This window comes from Pongo abelii, chromosome 18 (genome assembly GCF_028885655.2).
Source record: "Pongo abelii isolate AG06213 chromosome 18, NHGRI_mPonAbe1-v2.0_pri, whole genome shotgun sequence".
Taxonomy (NCBI): domain Eukaryota; kingdom Metazoa; phylum Chordata; class Mammalia; order Primates; family Hominidae; genus Pongo; species Pongo abelii.
The window spans coordinates 62,510,605-62,536,127 of record NC_072003.2 but is presented as its reverse complement, the minus strand read 5'-3'; the positions used below and the strand labels follow the sequence as shown (position 1 = coordinate 62,536,127).

The 25,523-nt window shown below is 35.5% G+C and overlaps 1 pseudogene; it reads left to right on the top strand.

Annotated features, from left to right (window-relative positions):
• Positions 1-3,054: 3,054 nt before the first annotated feature.
• LOC100455353 (NEDD8-conjugating enzyme UBE2F-like) lies at positions 3,055-3,662 on the top strand (annotated as a pseudogene).
• Positions 3,663-25,523: the final 21,861 nt, after the last annotated feature.

Here is a 25,523-nt window from a genome sequence, read left to right as displayed (position 1 = left end):
ATGAAGCTTTTTCGATTCTTCTAGCATCATGCTAGACAAATTCCAGAAACAAACTGGATGCTTATGATGGAAGCAGCAGAGGCAAAAGAGGTGGAGGTGGCAGTGGCAACAGCAGCAGCTTTGCATACTCTTTTATCTTGCTGTTTTACACCAACATTAACCCGGTCATAGGATGTGTGCAATAGAATGGGTGCCCTAAAACTTCAGGTTTAGTATCTACAACAGCAGAACAGGGGCCACTGGAAATTCAAGAGCATGGAGATTACAGGGTGTGGGAAAAAAGAGATACTTTGAATTTATGTACACGTAAGATTTTGGGCTGTACTTTGAACTGATCACGTGTGGAACTGATCAGAATTAACAATACAAAGGTTAAGACTAAATATAATTCTGGATCACTTCCAAATCCATAATGAAACTTAGATCTTTCACACACTGAATGTACCAGAATTATGCAGCAAAGGCTTTGAAAATTAAACCGTTATTAAAACTGTGGTTCTGAAAAAAGTGGTTCAGAATTTGTGATCTTAATCAAAGTAGTTTGGCTGTTTTTTAAAGAAGAAAGTAGCTGTCTACAAAGCTGTAATAAGATGCAGTCTCACAACAACTTTAAAGCATCTGTTATGATTATGTTCCATGAAATAATCATAGTCTTCAAATGAATAAAAATACAGAAAATTTGGAAAACAAATAGAGTCTTTAAAATAAAAATTTTGGAACCAAAAAATTCAATAAGAGAAATTTTTTAATTACCAAAAGAGCTCAATAATAGGGTAGATGTAACATAAGAAAAGATCACTAGACATGAAAATAGATCAATAGAGATTATAATGTTTGAACATCAGAGAGAAAAAAGATTAAAACAAAATAAAAATAATTTTAGCAATCTCTGTGTGACAGTATCAGAAATGCTAACATTTGTGTCATTAGGGACTAATAGCAAAGATAAAAAGACACAGATACTGACAAAATATTTAAATAAACAATGGTTGACTGCCTTACAAATTTAATAAAAGACATAAATTTACAGATCCAAAACACTCAGCCAACTCCAAGCAGAATAAGCAGAAATCAAACCATTCTGGGGCACTATAATGAAACTCTTGAAAACCAAAGATAAAGGATAAGTCTTAAAAGCAGCCAGAGAAAAACCACACATTGCATAGACGGAGAAATAATTCAAATACCTGCAGGTTTCTAATCAGAATCGATGGATGTGGCAAGAGAGCGGAATAGTATTTGTTAAAGTGCTGAGAGGAGAAGCTAAAAGTAAACTGATAATTCTTATCAAGCAAAACTATCTTTCAGGATCAAAAGTGAAACACAATCTCAGATGAAAGAAAATTAAGACAATTTGTCACCCATAAACATGCTTTGAAAAATGCAAATGGAAGAGAAAAGGTAATGAATGAAGAACAAAAGAAAAAGAAGGTAAATATCTGAGTAAATGTAGAGAGGGAAAAGTAATGGGTACATAGGGTTATATATATATATTTTAAATATTTTACTTAAAGTGACTTTGCAAAGCCAGGTTTTGTTTTATTGCAACAGTTTAAAAATTTAAATAGAAAGACAGTGCAGAAATATAAATAAATATGGTCAAATAATTTCTAAAAAAGTTGCAAAGGCAATTCAATGGAGAAAGCATAGTCTTTTCAATAAATATTTCTGAAATAATTGGACATCTATATGCCAAAAAAATGAGCTTGACTTAAACTTTATATTTTGTATAAACATTAACTCTAAATGGATCATGGAGTTAAATGTAAAGGATAAATCTATTTCAAAAATAAATTTTGAGATGAAAACATTAAAAAAATTTGGGGGACCTTGAATCAGACAAAATGTTATTAAAGAAACCAAAATCATGATTAATGAAAGCTAATTGAACTTCATAAAACTTTAAAAGTTTGTTTTGTGAAAGACACTGTTGAAACATGAACAGATAAGCCACAAACTGAAAAAAAAGGTTCAAGTCATATACCTAACAAAAAACTTATATTTGGGAAACATAAAAAGAAAACAAATGAGAAAACAAACATGAAAACAAATAACCTTCCAACTTTAATGGGCAAAATATGTGAACAGACATTGCACTGCAAATAATATAGTGGTAGCAAAATATGCGCATGAAAAGATGTTCAATATCAATGAGTCATTAAGGAAATGCAAATTAAAACAAGAATGACATAGAAATACACACCTATTAGAATTGCTAAAATTAATTTAAAAGATAACAATATGACAATACTAAGTGCTGTCAAGGATAGAGAGTAATTGGAACTCTTAAAAATTGGTGGTGAGAATGCAAAATGGTTCAGTACCTCTAGAAAACAGTCTGATTTTTTTTTTTTTTTTTTTTTTTTTTGGAGATGGAGTCTCACTGTCGCCCAGGTTGGAGAGCAATGGCCTATCTCCGCTCACTGCAACATCCGCCTCCCGTCTCAGCCTCCCAAGTAGCTGGGACTACAGGTGCGTGCCACCACACCTGGCTAATTTTTCTGTATTTTTAGTAGAGATGGGGTTTCACCATGTTAGCCAGGATGGTCTCAATCTCCTGACCTCATGATCCGGGCACCTCGGCCTCCCAAAGTGCTGGGATTACAGGCGTCAGCCACCGCGCAACCGGCAGGTATTTTCTTATTAAAAAGCATACACTGGGCTCGGCGTGGTGGCTCATGCCTGTAATCTCAGCACTTTGGGAGGCCAAGGTGGGCAGATCACAAGGTCAGAAGTTCAAGACCAGCCTGGCCAATTGTGGTGAAACCCCGTCTCTACTAAAAATACAAAAATTAGCCAGGAGTGGTGGCAGGAGCCTGTAGTCCCAGCTACTAGGGAGGCTGAGACAGGAAAATGGTGTGAACCTGGGAGGCGGAGCTTGCAGTGAGCCGAGATTGTGCCACTGCACTGCAGCCTGGGCGACAGAGTGAGACTCCGTCTCAAAAAAAAAAAAAAAAAAAAAAAAAAGCTTACACTGACCACAGGACTCAGCAACCCACTTCTAGGTGTTTACCCTAGAGAAATGTCCATTCTTATTCAAACAATAATCTACACATGGATGTTTATGGAAGCATTATCCTGGTCACCAAAACATGGAAACAAACAACAACAAAAACTGTTGCTCAAAGGGTCCCAACGGCAGCCACAGTGTCCGACTCCACTTGGAGGGTTTCTGTGAGAGACAAGTTGCTTGAAGCTAATTTACCCTCTACATGTAAAGTGTCTTTTCTTGATCCAAACCAGCCTCATTGTTTTCAGCTAACTGTAACCAGATGAGGGGGTTACAGGGTGGAAAATTTCCATTTGAACTGAGGTTCCCATGCGTACATCATGGCGCCCCCCAAAGTGAAATGCCTGAGCAGGATGTGGCATCACAACATTACAGAGACAGGGGAAGTATATCTGAGTTTACTGAGAGAACATTCGATTGACTATACTGGCTGGGATCCCACGAGAACATTAAAGGATATTGTGTGGGGATTAAACTCTTTCTTTACTGATCTTGTGAATTTTGATGATCCACTGAATATTGAAGCTGCAGAACATCACTTGCGGGACAACTAGGACTTCCGGAATTAAGTGGAAGACTACATCGTTTACCAGATAATAAAAGGGGAAGATTGCAGGCCTATGGACTGTGTTACAGTTTGTGTCTAACATGAAACAGCAAGAGGCAGCCCCCCGTCTATGATCCTCATACTCCTTCTCAGTGCCGATGAATCGCCTCAGTCCTGTGACTATGTTGTCCTGCAGAAGGCCATCTTCATGATTGCTCATTGTCGATGGAGAATTACACACAAATACAGCAAGAAAATGTGTTTGGGCTTCTTTAAAAAATAATATAATAAATAAACCAATTGTGGTATAATAAAATACTACCTAGCATCAAAAGGAACAGACTATCCATAAACACAACACTTGAATCAGTCTCAAATGCATTACACTAAGTGAAAGAAACCTGTTTCAAAATGTTACATATTATCTGATTCCAAATATATTACATTCTGGAAAAGATAAAGTTACAGAGATGTATAGATCACTGGTTGCCTGAGTTAGAAGTTGGAGTAGTGTTTGCTGTGGAGCTGCACAAAATAAATTTTGGGGGTTATGGAATTGTTCTGCACTTTGTTCTGTTTCTGGTGATGGTGATACAAATGTATACATACATTTGAATTTACAGAATCATAAACCAAACAACAGTGATTTTACCATAAGTAAATTTAAAATTATATATATATTTCAAGAGCGACCATATCTAAATGTGTAGGCATACATACATACATATACAAGTGTGTGTATATATGTGTATATATGTCTGTGTAGTATGTATATATATATAAATACAGAGATAAATTTTTGAAGAATTAGTAGTGCAACATTTTGACATCACTTATCCAATCCTTCATTATTTATTAATTTATCTTTCCATGACTTCACTCAGCAATATAGCCTGAGTGCCATCTATATTTATTTATATAGATGAATTAATAAATATTAAAGGGTCCCACCTTCATCACAAATTGAGTTACATTAAAACTTCTATTTCTCGGCCTGGCGCGGTGGCTCAAGCCTGTAATCCCAGCACTCTAGGAGGCTGAGACGGGCAGATTACGAGGTCAGGAGATTGAGAGCATCCTGGCTAACATGGTGAAACCCCGTCTCTACTAAAAATACAAAAAGTTAGACGGGCGTGGTGGCGGGCGTCTGTAGTCCTGGCTACTGGGGAGGCTGAAGTAGGAGAATGGTGTGAACCCAAGAGACGGAGCTTGCAGTGAGCAGAGATGGCACCACTGCACTCCAGCCTGGGCGACAGAGCGAGACTCCCTCTCAAAAAAAAAAAAAAAAAAAAAAATTTATTTCTCTCCAGTCACCTTTAATCTTCCTTAGGGATGAATGAAGATTTAAAGAATTTCACACATAAATAAAAAGGGATTCTGCTACTCATTGAGCCTATTTTCTATCAATGAATTGAAGGAAGAAAAAAAAACCAATAGGACATTTGGTCATTTCTTTTCTCTCTTCTTTCAGTTTCATTTGGCTGCAATGGCTCCATTCATTCTCAGTCTCTCTCTCTCTCTGACTCGCTCTCTCTCTTTCTACTCTCACTCTCTGTCTTTCTACTCTCACCCCCTCTACTGTCTCTTCTTTTTTGGCCATTGGGTCCAGAGGCTTCCTGACTTTAAAAAGACCTATGTATTACTATACATGGCACTATAAGCCCTTACCCCTAGGAACAAATATGTTTTACTCTGTATTTTTCTTTAATAGTTTCTTGTAATATGTATCAGTAATTTATAAATTCAGTGTGACAAAATAATAAAATTTAGACTTTGGAGAGGAAGAAACACTTAACTAAACTTGTTTATTGGACTGTATAGTACTAGATTATGTAGCCAATACCCTTTAAAATGAGCAAGATTTACTCTGCTATTATTCCTTACGCATATATTATCATAAAGTATTCTTCAGTGTGCAAGTTTGAATAATTGAGGTGCTAAAGAAACCAAAAAAATGTTTAGGTCCTCTAGATGAATACCATTTAAGTAAATTTTCTTCACATTTATGAATGTTTATATTTCCCCAATATCTAGTGTAGGACAAGACACAAAATATCCCTAGATACAGTTACCTTTGTAACTAAGGACTGAATTTACTTATTAGGAGAAGAGTCATGACATAAAAGAATCTTAAATTCAATACATAGTTTAGTCTCCTCTCACATAGAGTATAAAAGTAGGTAGTCCAAAGACGATATTGGAAATATTAATATACTCATGGAACCAGGATCCTCTAGCTTGTTTTTACTTCAAGCCTAAATTCTATTTCCAATTTGAACTCATAGTCTAATGTGGCTGATCCAAATCTCGCCATCACATTTATAGTCCAACCCAGAAGAAAAAGATAAAGAATAAGGGGGTAAGGCCAGTAGTAATTGTCTTTTAAGATAATGTTACAAAAAATCTTCAACCAATCATATTTTGCATGAATCTCCCTCATTGGAAGCTATTGATGTAGAAACACGTATCTGAAAATGGAATCTGTATAAAAGTCATTGATTATATTCTGATTGAAAAGAGGAGGCCAAATTTTGGGGTGATTTATATTTTCTGCAACATTTGTCATATAGTATGGCTTTCCATGTTTACTCTTTTAAATATCAGGTATTTTTAGAGGAAGTAGGATTGCTATTATTGGCTAATTTTCTAGACATTGTAGATAAAATTATTTGAAACTGAAGATATCCAATGAATAATGCTTATTTAGTGTAGAAAATAAATTGTTTTTACAAATAAAATATAGACATATTCAATAATAAATTTTTATCTTGTATCCACACATACAAATCTTGCACCGTTTTAATGGAAAGTTATAACAATGATATAATATGATATAATAAAACAACTTCTACCTATACAAAAGTGGTGGAATTATAATGATATCTTTTCTGGTTCTGAGAATAGAATATTGTATTTCAAGGAAGATCAGAGATATTCCTCTTCATTTTATATATTTGTCAAGAAGAAATTCTATGCTAGTTTTCAGCCTTACTCTCCAGTTAAAAAGAAGAAAACACGTAGTTGGTGAGCCAGCTCAATTAAGTAGGCTGGAAAGATCAGGTTCAAAAAGTCGATAATGTGGCCAAGTGCGGTGGCCCATGCCTGTAATCCCAGCACTTTGGGAAGCTGAGGCGGGCAGATCACGAGGTCAGGAGTTCGAGACCAGCCTGACCAACATGGTGAAACCCTGTCTTTACTAAAAATACAAAAATTAGCTGGGCGTGGTGGTGCACGCCTGTAATACCAGCTACCCAGGAGGCTGAGACAGGAGAATCAATTAAACCCGGGAGGCAGAGGTTGCAGTGAGCCGAGATTGCACCACTGCACTCTAGCCTGGGTGACAGAGTGAAACTCCGTCTAAAAAAAATAAAATAAAATAAAAAAATTGATAATATGCTAGAACCACCATTTAGATGGAGAAAATCCCGCATATTCATGCTTAGACATTCCCAGATTATAGTAGATATTCACTCCAGTGTCAGTAAGAAAGTATTTTCCAGGGTAAGTGTTACGTCAAAAATGCCAATAGTTGGGAAGTGGACCAACATGTTCCTGTCCGATTCCTTGGGGAAGTAAACAATAAATGGTAAATTTTTCACATGACCCATGACAATCTAACACAATTGACAACTAGCAGTGTTCAGTAAAAATATATTGCCTCATTATTCAGAATTTTCACTTTTTTTTTAAATTGTCCATCCTCTTTCAATCACTCAGTTTCTTTTAAACCACTAAAGAAAATGTGTGTTCATTTATTTCAGTGAAAAAGAGAGGTTCATTTTCAGCTCAGAAGATCATCTTGGACTGCTATAATACCACCCTATTTTTTTCTCAAAATGTTATGATAAAACACCTTGAAATTTTTTTCAAAAATCATTATGTTGTCAGAATAACACTTATAGTTATTTGAGATTTAATCCCAGATAACTTATATGTAAGCCAAGTCATCTTTTTGGCATATTACTTGATTGTAACAAAATGCTGATTTGTCCATAAAACGGAAAATAAAAAGGCTATTCTTAAAACTAAGTGTGAATTTATGTACATTGTATCTGGAATAATTGGCTTAATGCAAAATCTCAAAATATGTCGGTTTTTATTTTCCTGCTGAATTAGAAACTGATCACATAAGAGAACCTCTCTAAACCTTGACTTTTCCATTGACAATGATGAAGATTCAATCATTCTTAAATCTATTTCACAAAATATTTATTGAGCATCACGTATGTGTCAGGAAGTGTACTAGGCATTATAAATGTTTTCTTCTTAAACAGAATGAGAAAATTAATGAATAATCTAATGAGCCATGTTAGTCAGGTTTTAGTTTTGACTAGGCTGTCTTATCTCTGTTATTTTAAAATACAGGTGTGGCTTTTCTGTTTACCTGTTCTGGTCCTGGAGTAGAAGGGTAAACCGAAAGGATGCATTGGGTTGATCTGAAGCCAACACTCTACTTTTAGAAAAACACTTATTATATCATTAAATTCCCATCTACTTTTTGGTCCAGTATATTAATTTACAAATTTGTCCCAAGATCAGGAAAATTTCACTAAGGTTTTTATTTCCTAGAGGTCATAATCCTTTCAGTAGCCTATATTCATTTAACTATCAAAATGCATATTTATCACAAAGAATCAACACACATGGCATTTAATATATTGTCTCCATAATTTTTAATTTATTGCAGTATGAAGGATAACGTCCTTCCACACCTTCAGCTACCCTGTCTTATTAGGACCAGATATTTTATACCAACAAGAAAAGTTTACTCCTGAGACTACATTATTTATGCTTCCACTCATTTGCATTGAAAGCAATTATTATCCTCACTGTGAATCTAAACCTTCCGTCATCACCAGGACTCTTTTGATAATCACATCAATGTACTCTGAAACTATGCAAGGTGGTCTGCTAGTAAATTATGTAGACATCTATTTTTTTTCATTTTCTTTAGAGAGTTGATTTATGTTTACTATAAATATAAATCTTTCAAAGATGCAACTCTGTTTAGTCCAGAGCTGTATGGAATATTTACCGTCCCTTTAAAACCCTGTTGTCCTTCCTCCAGGCATCAGAACTGAGCTGGCAGGTTAATAACCAGTGCTGACCAGTCAGCATGCAAAGAGTTTGGTCTCTGCCGTAAGGTTCGTCAAGTGAGTGAGAAGGCCATTCCAATGTAGTGGTGTTTCAGAAAGAGAAAAATCATGTCTCCTCTTGTATGTCAACAGATTGTGTCAAGGAAGACAAAAGTGCTTCTGAAGGCTACTCAGAGAAAAAAGCTGTCAAAATGTGAATGTTTCTCTGCTATCTTCATAAAGGCAGGTTATAGTGTCAGACATACTGTGGTTGGAAAAATAGACACCAAGCATTAGAGAAAGACAACACCAAAAGGAAAATAAATACAACAATACAGGTTGGTCATGGTGGTCCAAGGGACATCTTGATCTGCTAAAAGCCATAATAAGAGCTTCCAAGTGTCAAGACTCAGAATTTGATCTTAGGAGGAAAAAAACATGCCAACAGTCAAGCAGGTGTCAGCCCCAGCTCTGAGATCTGCCCAAACAAGGAAGTTACAGAATAGCTGGGAAGTGGGACAAATCAATCATTCAACTCATGAGGAGGAGGAGTTGCCATGGGAACTGTTCTTTCAATTCTCTTAAGAGTAAGGACAAGGTCCCTGACATAGAATGGGACTAGGGATATCAGATAGCTTTTTGATTGATTGCCTTCCCAGACTTTATTTCCTGAAATCTTTACCCCTGCCATCCTTCATTCATATAGTTCACTCAGTAGGATGCTGGGGGCTTTTATTAAAAGAGAATTCCAGTCCTACATCCTCAGTCAATTTAACTAGAGTTAGAAACATTGTACAAGTTGGCCTAGTCATATTGGCTATTTGGTAATTGGACCTGAGTGAGATTATTTTCTCTTTTCAGGAACCTGCATATCCAACGTGTAAAATAGGGACTATGTGTAGGCATACACTATGCAGTATAAAACAAAGAATCAAAGTAAAGTCAGTTTATCTGGACAGTAAATAATAAAATAGTCATGCAGGATGCAAGGAGAGACAGTAGAAAAGGGCTCCTCATCACATTGGAATCTCTTAGTTTGGTTTGCTTTTTGCCACAAAAGCTTGGGTTCCATGTAACATCATGGGTTCTTATAGTACACTTTACTCCATATTTTAAATCTGTACAATGAGTCTGACCTAATATCCAAGGAAGAGAGATAGTGGAGAAACAGGGTAGCTCTTGTTTCATGAGGTTTGTCAATTGGATTTAAGATTGCACTTGCTATATGGCCAAGTAAATAACAAGATATATCTGGTTGCTAAATCCAGGCTGGTGATAAAGGACACTTATTCCAACACATTTTTGCTTGGGCCATGTAATTCTGGACCTGGGACTGAATTAAAAGGTTTGAATATCTAAAAATCTTTCGATCATCAGAACCAAGAAATGGAGACTCCCAATAACGGCACAAGCCAGAAAAGCAAAAAGCTAAATGTTTTAGTCTGTATTATTTTGTTATAAAGGAATACCCAAGGCTGGGAAATTTATAAAGAAAATAGGTTTGGTTAGCTCATGGTTCTGCAGGCTATACAAGAAGCATGGCACCAGTATATTCTTCTGGTGAGGGCTTCAGGCTGCTTTCACTCATGGTGAAAGGGGAACAGGAGCTGGCATGTGCAGAGATCACATGGTATGTGGAGAAAGCAAGAGTGAGAAGCAGGAGGAGGGAGGTTCAAAGCTCTTAAACAACCAGCTCTTGAGGGAACTAATAGTATGAGAATTCATTCACCCTTGTCCCAGGGAGGGCATTAATCTATTCATAATGGATAGTCTCCCATGACCCAAACAGCTGCCATTAGGTCCCGCCTCCAACACTGGTGATCAAATTTCGACATGAAATTTGGAGAGGACAACTGTCCCAACTTTAGCAGCAAGAATGCTTAAAAAACCATCTCTCAAAAGGGAGTAGTATGCAATTTGTGTGCAGATCTGGAATCATCTAATTATTCTATATATCAAAGGAGAGATAACTAATATTTGATGAGTTTATATAACTTGTTGCATTCTCATAACTTACCAGATAAAGCTCTAGTTTATTTAACAAACCAACATACACTATCATTCTACTTATTAAGATGAGCAACAAGTTTCATGGTAGTGAGGCATCTTTCCATGATCAGATTTGATACAACTCTGTGACTATACATTCCATATATAAAACCCTTCCTCTACATTTTGCTATTTACCAATAGCTACCATTTATTATCTTCCATATGCTGGCTAATACTTTAGCCAGCTAATAGCTATTTTATCTTCAATATCTAATATTTTGATCATACTGAGGTCAAGTAAGTGTGTGTGAATGTGATAAAGCCAAATTTTAAACTCAGAAATGTTTGGCTGTAATGCAGATCACATTAAACTACTTCGATTTTTAAAAATTAAGCAAAATTGCATATTTAGCCTTTTCCTAGATGCTAGTGGTAGACAGTCTTTGATTTTCATGAAGCTTAACATGGATTTAAGAAATCCAGATATTGGAGAAGCAACTAATATGCAATTGCAATACTTATAAACAGGAACTATAGAGTTCACTGTGGAATAATTGTCAGTGCTCTCAGAATGTACTGGAATAAAATATTTCTTAATAAGTTTAGGCTTCTCTACTAGACTTTTCTCATTTACCTTAAAACGAAGTGGGGGAATCGAATATTTTAGTATTTTTTATTGCTAGCTTTATTTAGCAATTATTCAAGAGTAAAGGTTTCGGGAACATGTTAGTTTGCTAGGGCTTCTTTAACAAAGTAACTACAAGTTGCCGGATTAAACAACAGAAGTATATGGTTTCACAGCTCTGGAGGCTGGATATCCAAGATCCACTTATCTACAGGGTTGGTTCCCTCTGAGAGCTGTGAAAGAGAAAATCTGCCACATGCCTTTCACCTAGCTTCTGGGGGTTTGTTGGCACTCTTTGACCTAGATGCATCTCTCCATTCTCTGCCTTTATCTTATGTCATTCTTCCTGTGTGTGTGTCTCTGTGTTCAAATTTCCTCGTTTTACAAAAACATCAGTCATATTGGATTAGGGAACTGCCTAATGACCTCACCTTAACATGACTAATTAAATCTGCAATGACCCTATTTTCAAGTAAGGTCACATTCTGAGGAAGTACGAATTAAGACAGCAACGTATGTATTTGGGGGAGGACAAAATTCAAACCACAACAGGACTTTTTTTTTTTTTTTTTTTCTAGAGGGGTAGTCTTTTACTTCATCTCTCTATTTGGAACTTGATTTCATATTTGAAGTTGCTTTCGGGTTTACAGATACTAACTATGTAGAAGCCAAATCTCATTAACGCTAGTTCATCCCTTCTCTATCCATTTCTAATCTTCTAGCTGTCTTCTGCTTTATCTCTTCTTCCTTGCCTCCAAGCCTCTGCCATCTCTTTCAATGATGTCTGTCTATGTAGTGAGATGGTTTTTACTGGTTCATTTATACTGGGGAAAGAGATTTTGCTGACTCTATCACTTGCACCTGTTATGGATGATTAAATTTCTCTTATATTCTGACCAGGCAATAAATCCAGCATTATTTTCAGGCAATTGCAAAATTGTTCTGTTCACGTCTTTTGTCAAAGAAAAAAACCAATCAGTAAATTTTACTGGGAAGAGCGTCTGTCTCGTAAATTTCTTTTACAAACATCATAAACAGTCATGCTAGGAAAGAACTAATTTTAATTCATTATTTTTATTCTATGTCACTCTTTTTGAAAAAGATATTTAAAGCTCTGTTCTGGCTGAATTCCACGTGTAATATAGAAATGTTTGAGACTGCTGACTCAGCACAGGACCTATTACTGCCTCTATTGTTTCTCTTTCTTTCTTTCTTTCTCTTTCTTTCTTCTTTATTTCTTTTCTTTCTTTCTTTCTCTCCTTCCTTTCTTCTTTCTTTTAATACATCATTAAGGGTGAAACATTTTGGTTTTATTTTTTTGCTTTGTTTTTTCCAACAGTTGGAAGACTCAAAGCACTTGCCATATACATGAAAACAAATAGACTCTAGAAACTGATATTGAGTGAGATCTAGTAAATTCATCTCAGTGTCAGGTCAGAGTAAAATCCCATTTACTCTCACAGCCCCCAGCTTCTAGTCTTCCCTTATACCTGACTTCCAGATTTGCCTAACAATTTGTGTTCTGTATAATTCTCTGTGATCTACAGATAATAGCATTTATTTATCCTTGGATTTCTGATTATATCATTGATTCTAAAGTTATTTCCACTTTTCACTAGTCTCCCATAACTGTTCTTCAATTAACCCTTACAGAAATACTATAGTGGTTCAGTGTTCAGGCAAGTGTTGCATAGATCTTTTAAAGAGGAAAATTGGGTGCATTTAGGATTGTAAAAAAATAAAGAGGATTATTCAGAAATAGAAAATTAACTTTACAGGCCAGGCACGGTGGCTCACGCCTGTAATCCCAGCACTTTGGGAGGCCGAGGTGGGCGGATCGCGAAGTCAGGAGATCGAGACCATCCTGGCTAACAAGATGAAACCCTGTCTCTACTAAAAATACAAAACAAAATTAGCCGGGTGTGGTGGCGGGAGCTTGTAGTCCCAGCTACTCAGGAGGCCGAGGCAGAATGGCGTGAACCCAGGAGGCAGAGCATGCAGTGAGCCGAGATTGCGCCGCTATACTCCAGCCTGGGCGACAGAGAGAGACTCCGTCTCAACAACAACAACAAAATAAAAACAAACAAATAAATAAATAAATAAATAAAGAGGATTATTCAGAAATAGAAAATTACCTTCACAGCCATATATGGTCATTAAGAATGCATTAGTTAAGTAGCTCTATTTTTCCCTAAGTGTAGCAAATATATTTCATTTTTATAACTCCATAGCAATTTTAATAAGCATTTTATGTGTTAGGTTTCAGTTTCTAGGAGAGGAACATCCTTAATCGTCTCTAGTATATAGCCAATAATGTCTCAGTTTACTTTTGTCATCTGAAAAATAAAAATAATTTACCTGAAATCTCATTTATAATTCTTTAGTAAATGTTCAAAATTGAATCTATGTATATATTAAAGATGTCTTTATGTTGTCATTGCGGAGATTTATTATTATTTGGGTTGGGAAATGGCAGGATAATAGAAGAGAAAATATATTCAGTTTACTAACAAACAACCCCTGTGACTAATCAGAAACTCAAAAGAAAGTAACCAGTTATGTATCACCAATCTGTGACCTGGAAGTTCCCTTCCCACTTTCAGTCTTTCTACCTTTGCTTCGAGTTGTCCCACCTTTCCAGACTGAATCAGTGTACTTCTTACATGTATTGATTGATGTCTCATGTCTCCCTAAAATGTATAAAACCAAGCTGTGCCCTGACCACCTTGGGCACATGTCATCAGGACTTCCTGAGGCTGTCTCAGGTGCATTCTCAACCTTGGCAAAATAAACTTTCAAAAAAAAAAAAAAAACCCCTGTGAATTGTTGAATCTGTTCAAAACTTTTCTAGATAATTGGACTTCCTTTTGTCCTATGTCTATGAGCCAAAATTTAATTGAGTTTTTCAGAAGTCACCCTAATGCAAACTATGGACTCTGGGTTATAATGATCTGTCAATGTAGGTTCATTGATTGTAACAAACGCGTCATTTTGGTGGGAGATGTTGATAATGGGGACATTGTGTTTGTTGAGTGAGAGGCAAGGATATATGGAAAGTCTCTGTATCTTTCACTCAATTTTTCTGTGAACCTAAAAGTGCTCTACAAAGTAAAGCCTATTAATAAAATGCATAAAAGTTAATTAGATATTTTCCACTATTACTCAAAGAAAATATTTAAAATGTCATTGGAAAAATTTGAGTTTTGAATGAAAGAGTTGTAGTAGACAAGAGTATGAATTTATGACCTTTAGTTGATTGATATGACAACATGCGTTAACTTTTTAAATATGTGTTTTTAACACTGAAGATTACTGAGGAAAATTTAAGAAAAAGCCTTCTTTTTGTAAATAGCAGAAATAATATACTTTGAGGAAATACAAATTTATAAAATGTTATAGTTTGTTACAGAGAAAAAAAGTAGTGGGCAGGAACTAGAAATTTTTGTTTTCATATGCTTTTATGTTATATATGAGAAAATCTAGGTTTACAGAAATCAAGCAAAAGTCTTCAGAAAATTGATGGCAGAGCTATGACCAAAGCTGAGATTTCTGAGCCTTAAGTGGTTACTCATCCACATGGCCTTTTGCACATTGGGTCACTTACTAAAAATAAGTAGTACATTTAGTGGACAAAAATAAATAAGTACATTATTAAACCAAGAGAGCTACTAAAATTGAAGAGACTCATATAATTTAATGAGATTATCAATTTCAAGTCATTTTGTGTGAATGAGGAAACTGAAGGCTATAGCGGTAGTTCAGCCATAGTCACTCAGGAAATAATGACTGATCTAGAAAAAAGTTCTTCTGCTTATTGACCTATTTTCCCTCAAAGGATACAGAATAAATAAAATTAGAAAAAATAAAAAGATACCTTAATCCTTTAAGCCTGCTAGAAAAAAGTGTCATAGACTAGGTAGCTCATAAACCAGAGAAATGTATTTTTACACAATTATCATGGTTGGAAAGCCTAAGATGAAGGAGCTGGTGGATTTGGTAGCTGGTGAGATTCCATTTTCTGGTTCATAGATGGCCATCCTTTTGCTATGTCTTCTTCACACAGCTGAAGGAATGAGGAAGCTCTCTGGAGTCTCTATAAAAAGGTCACTCATTCTGTTAATGAGACCTCATGATCTGATCATCTCCCCAAAAAGCCTCACCTCCTGATACTATCACCTTGGGTTTAAGTTTTAATATGTGATTATAAGGAGGCAGGAACATTTAGACCACAGCATTCTACCCCTTGCTATCCAAAATTAATATCTTTCTTGCATGCAAAATATATTCATTCCATCCTAATAACCCTCACAGTCTTAACTAGTCCCAGCATCAACTTTAAAGTCTAGTTTCAAAGTCTCATATAAATATAATCTAAATCAGCTGTGTGAGACTCATAGTATAATTCATACTGGCAAATTTCTGTTCACCCATAAACTGTGAAATCAAACAAGTGAAGCACTTCCAAAATACAACCGTGAGAAAGGTATACGACGGACATTCCCACTCTAAAAAGAAGAAATAAGAAAGAATAAATGGTTAACATATCCCAAGTAAGTCTGAAACTCACAGGTCAAACAACATTAAATCTTAAAATGTGAGAATAATATTTGACTCAGCGTTCCACCTCCTGGAAATACTGGAGCAGGGATGGAGCCCTCAAGACTCTGGAAGTCCACCCTCACTGCTTTACTGAGTGCAGCCCATGCCACAGCTCTCACAGCTTAGAGTAATGTGCCTATAGCTCTCCAAGACTGGTGGTTCTATCAGTATAAGGCTGTAGGAATGGTCCTGTTCCCATAGCTCCACGAGGCACTGTCCTAGTGGGAATTTTCTAGTGGCCCCATCATTGTGGTGCCTCTCTGCTTGAGTTGCATAATAGTAGTTCTGAGTGGCTTTATCCTTTGAAATCCAGGTAGAGGTGGCCACATTTCCACAGCTTGTGCATTTTGCGAGCTGGCAGAGATGGTACTGCACAGACACCACCGAGGCTTACCATCTGTGTCCTCTTTAGAAACAGTCACCACGGCCAGCTGGAGCTGAACCTTAAGCAGCCAGAGAATGTTGTGTTAGAGTATGGAGAGCACAGCCTTGAGGAGGCACCAGGAAATGAGTACTGAGGTTGTGGGGGCATACACAGCTGCTCCTTTGAAACCATTCTGTCCCCATGGACAAGACATTTTAGGTCTGCGATGGGAAGGGCAGGCCTGATAATTCCTGAAATACTTTTGTGTCATATTTTCATCATTTGGGACAATAGGTTTTGACTGCTGTTTAGCAGGCTGAATAATTTTCTTATCAGATGGTTGCATAGCTATACCATTGACATTATTTCCAAAACACATTTTCTCTTTCTTTTCAATATGAACAGGCAGAGAAGTTTCCAAATTTTTAAGTTCTGCTACCCTTATGGTTAAAAATTCTGTCATTGAATTCTTTCTGCTCACATTTTACCATAAGCACTCAAGAGAAGCCAAGCTGCAACTTCGACACTTAGCTTGGAAATATATTCAGCTATTTCATAGCTCACAAGTTCTACTTTTCTTAAAGCACTAAGTCACAATTCAGTCAAGTTCTCTGCCACTTTATAACAAATATCACTTTTTCTCCAGTTTCCAATAAGACGTTCTTCATTTCTCCCTGAGACCTCATCAGAGTGGTCTTACTCTACATGTTTCTACCAAACTTCTGTTCACAACCACTTAGGTATTCTCTAAGAAGATTGAAGCTTTCTCTACAGCTATCCTCTTGTCTTGCTGGGCCTCACCAGAATTATTCTTAACAGCCTGTTTATAGAAATACAGTTTTTCTAGCATGAAACTCCAAACCCTTCGAGTCTTCCACCCATTATCCACTTCCAAAGCTGCTTCCACATTTTTAGATTTAACTGTTACAGCAGCACCCCTACTTCTCAATACCAATTTTCAATTTAGTATGTTTTGGCTGCTATATAACAGAATACCATAAAATAAACAACAGAAATGTGTTTCTCACAATTCTGGATGCTGGGGTAGTCCACAATCAAAACAGATTGAGAGATAGGGTATCTAGAAAAGCCCACATTCTGGTTCATAGATGGTGCACTCTAGCAGCATCCTCACATGATGGAAGGGCTGAATCAGCTCTCTTGGGCCTATTTAACAAGGCCACAAATCCCATTAGTGAGAACTCTGCCCTCATTACCTAATCACCTTCCAAAAGTTCCCATCTCCTAATACTCTCGCCTTGGGGATTAGATGTCAACATATGAGTTTTGGAGGGACACTAACATTCAGCCCATAGCAATATCTCTGCATATAAATAAATAAAATTTGATCCACAGAACCCCTTAGGGTCTATAATCTGGTCTCTATGTTTGTTTTGTTTGTGTTCATTTACTTTGTTTTATTTCTTTATTTTTTGTTGCTATTAAGTTGGCTTTTGTTTATTTAAGTTATTTTAAATTATTAAGAAAATGAAGATAAAAATAATAGTAAATTAAAAATTCAGTGTGTCCTATATAATAGGATATATGCAGGGTATTTTCATATACTGTTTTCATCAATTTCATAACAACAATGATTAATTGGTTGCATTAGTTCTAACTTATAAGGTCACTTATTGAAGCTATAACTTATATAGGCTAAATACAGAGCCTGAAATTCCAACAAATACGTATCCTGAGAAGCGAACAGTGATTTCTGAGTCATTAACTGAGGCTCTTAACTTACGTGTTTAAGCATCTGGGAAATATTTATTCAAGTATTTATTCTGCAGACATCCTAATAAATGCGTTGCAATTCAAAATAAGTTTTGAAGATTTCTTAGGGTGTTAAATTGTGACAGGCAAACACCATTAAAATAAGGAAGTCCGTTTCAAATGCAATTTCACAAACAAAAAATTTAGTTCTTAAGAAAAACAAATCTATAAATGCTTAAATTTGAAAGATGCCTTGTTACTCATAATGGAATATTGTGTAAGGTTTTACCTGCTCCATAGCTCAAGTTCACATTAGCAGATGTTGTATAAGCTTGTTAAGAACATAATCATCCTAATCATTTCATTTCTCAGTAAGGTTCCAGATGCTTGACTGTAACCATAGTTATATTCTCCAAAGATGTAGCTTATTTCTACAGAAATAGAGATAATGAATTTAAAGAATTGATCTTTAATACTAAATTAAGCATAATAACTAAATATTTTGCTCTTTCTCCAAAAATGTATTGTGAATAATTTATTCATTTAGGCTTTTCAAAAAAAATGTAGAGTGTTCCTTGTGCCCCACCTTATGATAAGCAGCAGTGATAGAAGAATAACGCAAGCATGAACCCTTTCTTCAGGGAATTTGCAAATTGAGACAAGAGATAGAGAAAGCTGTAAAATATCAGAGATGAAAATATTATGTGTAATACGTTGACCATAACAATTGCAACATCTTGAAGCATTCTTTTAGCTGGTACTACATGTCAGTCAAGCTCTAAGTGTTCTATATGCCTTAACTCATTTTTTCCACATTAGATTACTATGATAAACACTTCATATAAATAATCTTTTTAACCCCTAAAAAACACACCTCTACAATTATTAATTACAATTATCTTCATGGTTTTACATATGGAACTGAGTAATTTTAAGGGAGTTCAATAAAGGAGCTATCTATAAATTCTGGATGGACTTAGAAAAGCAAGAATGAATAGGGCTGTACCACTGGATTACATACAGTAGAGAGCACAACGTTTTGCCACTCACTTGTATAAAAGGAAAAAAATGCTAACATTACTAATTATCCAAGAAATAAAAATCAAGATCACAATAAGATATCATCTTACATCAGTCAGAATGGCTATTGCTAACAAGTCAAAAAACAATGGATGTTGGCATGAATGCAGAGAAAAGAGAACACTTATGCCCTGTTGGTAGGCATGTAAATTAGTACAATCTCTGCAGACAACAGTGTTGAGATTTCTCACAGAACTAAAAATAGAATTAGCATTTGACCCAGAAATTCCAGTACTGGGTATCTATCACCCCAAAAAGAAAGTATTATATTAAAAATCATCTGAACTGATATGTTTATTCAAGTACCATTCACAACAGCAAAGTCATGGAATCATGCTATGTGTCCATCGACAGGTGATTAAATAAAGAAAATGTGGTATATATACAGCATGAAATACTATGCAGCCATAACAAAAGAACAAAATCATGTCCTTTGCAACAACATGGATGGAGCTGAAGGCCATTATCCTAAGTGAAATAACTCACAAACAGAAAATCAAATACTATGATTCCACTTGTAAGTGGGAGCTAAACAATGGGCACAAAGGACATAAAGATGAAAACAATAGACACTGGGGACTCCAAAATGGGGAAGGTTGGGAGGAGGATGAAGGTTAAAAAAAAATTGCCTATTGATTACAATGGTCACTACTTGGGTGAATGGTGCACTAGAAGCCCAAATCCCACCATTATGCAATATATCCATGTAACAAACCTACACACGTACACCTTAAATCAAAAAATTTTTTTTTAAGAAGGGGAAAAGCAGAGGAGCCAGTTAAAGGAATTTGGAGAGGTAGTTGGATGGATAGAAAAGAGGGTCAGTGAAGAACCACAAAACCCAGAAGGAAATAAGTGAGAGAATAAATATCTCGACATCTCTCCTTCTACCTAAGATCTACTGCTGGTGCCTCCACTGACCTGGAAGTCAGAGGTCAAGAAATAATTATGATATACTCCCAGGAGGGGTTGAGATGGGTTGGAAGTGAATATGGGGCAGCAGTTGATACATGTCCAACAGAGAGGAGAAAAGAACACATTCAGAGGAAGGTGAGGATTTGGGTCTAAAAATGCACCTAAGCTCCAGATATGGAGCTGATGAAGAACTCCAATCTCTATCACTTTTATATTACTTAATGGTACTTTCCTACTCATTTTACATGTTTAGCAAAATTGTTTATTCAAAGTTAGATGCATGAAAGTCATATAGGACAAATATGATAAAACATGTGAGTGGAGAAATTTAACTTAAGGGAATATTGGAAAATTATTGTCCATTAGTCAATGGTATGCACACCACTTGTATTTACTTATGAACATATATTAAATGCCTGCTGTGCATATGTGGTATTGCTGTAGACACCAAGTGGGAAAAAAATACAATTTCTTTCTTCAAAGTGCTATAAGTCCAGATGAAAAAGATAAGTAAATCAATAATTACAATACGCTATGGCAAATGCATTGCAAAAAGCACAAAAAGGATGACAATATTTTGCAAATATTATGCCACTTAATCATCACTACTTCCTAATCAGGGTGATTTTTTTTTTGATATTTCACAAGTAAGTTAAATGACTCTTAAAGAAGTTAAGTAAGTTATTCATGACCTGCCTTATTAGTGTCACAGTCATTCTGACCTCAAAGTCCATGGTCAAATTCCTGTCATAAAAATATCTCCCTTTGGCCGGGTGGAGTGGCTCACACCTGTAATCCCAGCACTTTGGGAGGCCAAGGTGAGCAGATCACCCTGAGGTCAGGAGTTCGAGACAAGACTGGCCAACATGGCGAAACCCCCTCTTTATGAAAAATACAAAAATTAGCTGGGCATGGTGGCACATGCCTGTAATCCCAGCTACTCGTGGGGCTGAGGCAGGAGAATTGCTTGAACATGGGAGGTGGAGGCTGCAGTGACCTGAGATCACGCCACTGCACTCCAGGATAGGCAACAGAGCGAGACTCTGTCTCAAAATAATAATAATAATAATAATAATAATAATAATAATAAACCTCCCTTTGTGTAAGACAACAAAGGTAAATATTTTGCCAATAACCAGTAAGCTGAGATAAACTGTGGTTGGGGATAGAGACAATGTTATAGTTTTTAAACAGGCTATAATGTTTTCCCCATAATGTAGTTGATTGTGCTTTAATACTATGATAAGTTACTGACATTTTCTGAAAAACAGGTATGATATCCAATCTAATTCAGGTTTCACTAAAGATATATGTGCATATGTTCTATCCTGCTGAAATAGTTTCATAGCCCACTGCCTATGATCAGTCCTCATATTAGAAGTTATTTATGTCCTGGCACATCATATATTATCCACTATGACCATATGACTATATATAATCCTCAGCTCTTAGCTCTGTACACCCAAATCTTTCATCTACCAACCTCCACTTCTACTAAACAAAATAAAATCATGAATATAACTCTTTATAAAGATAATTTTCTCCCATCAAATATGCATGAGTACTTCATAGCTGAGTAGTGTAGAAAATATTAAGCCCACATTATGAAATAGAGTAAATAGAGCCTGGAAAATTGTCAGTTTTTAGTGTGTCTCTGTTTACTCAACCATGAGATCATATTAATGTTAATCTTTAAAATCTTCTAAAATATAACAATAGAGAGCTGCTATGATGTCCTTACTCTGGTAGAACCTATTTGACTTAATGCTACTTGAGTTTTGTTATAATTTTACAAATCATAAGTAACTTTACTGCAGGAGAAAAATATTAGACAAGAAAGAAGGAAAGAAGGAAAGAAGAAAGAAAGAAGGAAAGAAAGAAAGAAAAGAAAGAAAGAAAGAAAGAAAGAAAGAAAGAAAGAAAGAAAGAAAGAAAGAAAGAAAGAAAGAAAGAATTATATCCAGTACCTACTATGTCCCAGAAGATACTATTGTCAGAATTATGTATTGGAAATTATTTAGAATAAAAGCAATGCTCCTACCATTTTTTGTTTTTTTCTGCATTACCTAAATAACTAATCCAGTTTCCTTTCCACCTTGCCATATGGATAAGCCCTCAGAAAAGAATAGATTGTCAAAGACAATACAATGTTTATATTTTTCCTTGGGATATCCATCTCCATGTAATGTAGAATTTCTTATTCTATTTTCTAGCGTTGTTCTTATTTTCATATTTGAGAATTCCATGAGATTATAATATTCTGTCTTCTTTTTTGTACCAGACATTCAGTGTGAGTTTCTTTACCAAATAGCAATGATAGCTTTTAAGACTATTACAATTTGATGTTATGCCCAGTGTTTTACTAATTGGCTTTTTAAATTGTTATTTTATTTTAAATATGATTTTTATTCTTTATTGAAATTTGAACTCTTTGCTTCTGATTTTAGTCATTAACGATGAGAATAAAAGACTTGAATAACTATACAGCATTAGTAATTAATTAGTACCACCTACAGTTTTAACACCAATTTCATATTAAATATATATCTGAACTTGGTGATCTATGTTTCTCTAATTTGTTAATGCTATGGTCTGAATGATTGTGTCCCATTCAAATTTGTATATGAATTCTAATCATGAATATGTTGGTATTAAGAGGTGGGACTTCTGGAAAGTGACTCTTAAAAGGTGCCAATCCCATTCACAAGGGCAACCATCATGAAAGGGATCTGTGCCCTTATAAAAGAGGCATAAGGGAGTTTGTTTGTTCCTTCTGCCAGGTAAGGACCCATTGAAGGTGTCATCTATAAAGCAGAGAATCGTCACCAGACACTAAATCTGCTGGCAACTTGATCTCTGTCTTCCCAGCTCCAGAACTGGGAGCTGGGAAGTCCAAGCTCAAATAATAAATTTTTTGAGGCCTAATTCAAACAATGAATTTCTGTTGTTAATAAATTACCCAGTTTAAGGTATTTTATCATAACAGCCTGCAGGGACTAAGCAAATTACCATTAATGAAAGTTACACAAATAATGCTGGGTGATTGGCTTCTGAGCTCCGTGGGATAGTATAATATAGTTGAAAGGATGGGTGAAAAAAAGATAGAAAGCTCTGTAGAAAAGTGTGCTTGAAGAAAAGCCAAAACAAGGAGGAGAAAAACGCATTTGAGAAACATTCATTGCTCAACCACCAATTGTAAATTACTGTTTAGACACTGCAAAATTTGATGAAAATATTAGAATTTAAGTCAAATTCTACATAAATGAATTAATGGCTTTTCTTATCAAAAGTTCCCTTTCCATAGCACTTATGTTTTGGGGAGAGAATGGGAAATATGAGAATTCCTCGAGAAGGGATAAGAAACTAAAATCAGAAATTATATTATTTTAATACAAACAAAATCAAAATCAAAGTAATATAAAATAACAACAAAAACAACTAAAGCTGTATTGTATTTATTTATTTATTGTTAGGTTTCTATAACAGCTAATTTTTACTCATTTTCCACGTCACTATACCCACAATTCTACTGAAGATACAAAAATAACTATAACTCAGCCATGCCATTAAATAATGTATTTTTTGTTTGTTTATTTAGAGGTAAATATGTACACAAAAGCCAGGTGAATTAAAGACCTACAACATAATAGGATTAGCATCAAATGTTACCGGGTTCAAAGAAGTGAGATCGTTGTAAAACAATATAGGAAAATTCCTAGGGAAATTGCTGTTCTGTGTGCAGTTTCATAACAATTCTAAAACAACAACAGACACATGTTGAGCATTAGTTTATGTGGTAGACAGTGTTTCGTGTTCCCATTTGATAGATTAGAATACTGAGTCATAGAGAGGTCAAATAACTGGCTCAAGAAAAATGAGCTTAGAGTTACCTTACTTGGGGCCAAAACAGTAACAAAATTAGTTACAGGTGATGGCTGTAATGTAGAGACTGCTTGCATAGCTATTGGCTATCATCTAGAGCAAAGACATCATGCTGGAAATAGTGAGATATACACTTAAATACATACAGATGAGGACTTCGAACAATAGCCAAAGAACTAAAATTCAATATGGAATTAGTAATTTAGAACAATCAATAGAGACACATAAGTTGGAAGAGTTTGAGTGGTGACTGATTTTCCCTCAGGGAACCCTGCAGTAAGCTGATTTTGTTAAGTATCTAATTTTAAAATGTGGCAATGAGAACTGAGAGGAAACCATAGTCGAGACTAACAGGTAGACTCAGAAAAATGTATTAATTGAAAATGTGGATAGAGGAATAAAAGCATATGCAGAATAATGAGCCTGAGACAAGAATGGAAAGAAAAACGCTGGCTAAGCATCTATTATGGACTGAGAACTATGATTATTAATTAAATCATAATTTCTTTAATTTATACTTCTCACAAAGGCTCTGTAAAAACTATTAATATTTCTAATCAATAAATTAAAACTAATATAACTCAGAGAGTAACCTTCACAAGTTTGCACAGCTGAGATGTGGGAGAGTTTGATTTCCTCAAGACTAGCCCTCTGTTACTCTAAAGTTAATTCCTATTCCCCTGGCATCCCTCCTGAGACACTGCAAGATGATATTGGATTAATTAAAATCATAAGAATGTGCCCAAAGTGTCACGAGTAAGGCAACAAAATGAGTTTTCTGATGTACCCTCAACTAAGGAGAAAGTTTAGTAGAGCAGAGAATATCCTCAGCATTCTCTGTAATTTACATTTCATCAAATCAGCTTTAATTACAATATAACGTGTTCTCATTGATTGACTAATCTTCACTTTATATTTTCTGCCCTTACTTCATCTTGTTCTTATTTCTATAATACTATTTGAATAGTTTCCAGATTGGACCTGAAAACATTCTATGTGGGAAGTTCTGGCTAGGACATTCATCTTAACATTTCTTCCCCTTATGGAAATGCAGATTCTCTCTTGTGCAACAAACTAATTAAAGTCCCTTCCCAACGCAATATACAAACGGCGCATAAATATTTAACGGCCTGGTTTAGCATTTTTATTAGATTCTATGATACATCAAACTATACACTGTTTAAGAGCTGAATCTAAATCATACAGTGTTTCTGAAAACCCCATCATACATGATGTATTTCACCAATAAAATTTAAAGAAAACATTTAGGCTATACTGAGAATAAAATATTATACTCTACTTGTTTTATGACCTGAACTTGTGCATTCACCAATAACTCATTATGCTTTTACTAGTAGTAAGTCGTAGTGGGTGAGCCATACATGATATAAGATTACCCAAGGATTATCCTACATAGTATGGCGAGTCCTGCCCCGTGCCTGTGGTATTCAATATTTTGGACATTACCTCTTCAAAAGCTTCATCTCATGTATCTCAACTATCTCTACCTATTGGCCTTCCCATTGCCAATGCTCTCTTAAGATCCAGTTTTCCCTAACATCTGATTTTATCTTTTCCGGACTTCAGGTCTTTCAAGTTTGTTTTCATGATTTCCAGATGGCCTCTGCTGGTATACACATCCATGGACCCACAACTTCTCAGCAATGTCTCACAACCACTGTAAGCACCTAAGTTTTGCCATTGCCTTGGGCTTTTCATACC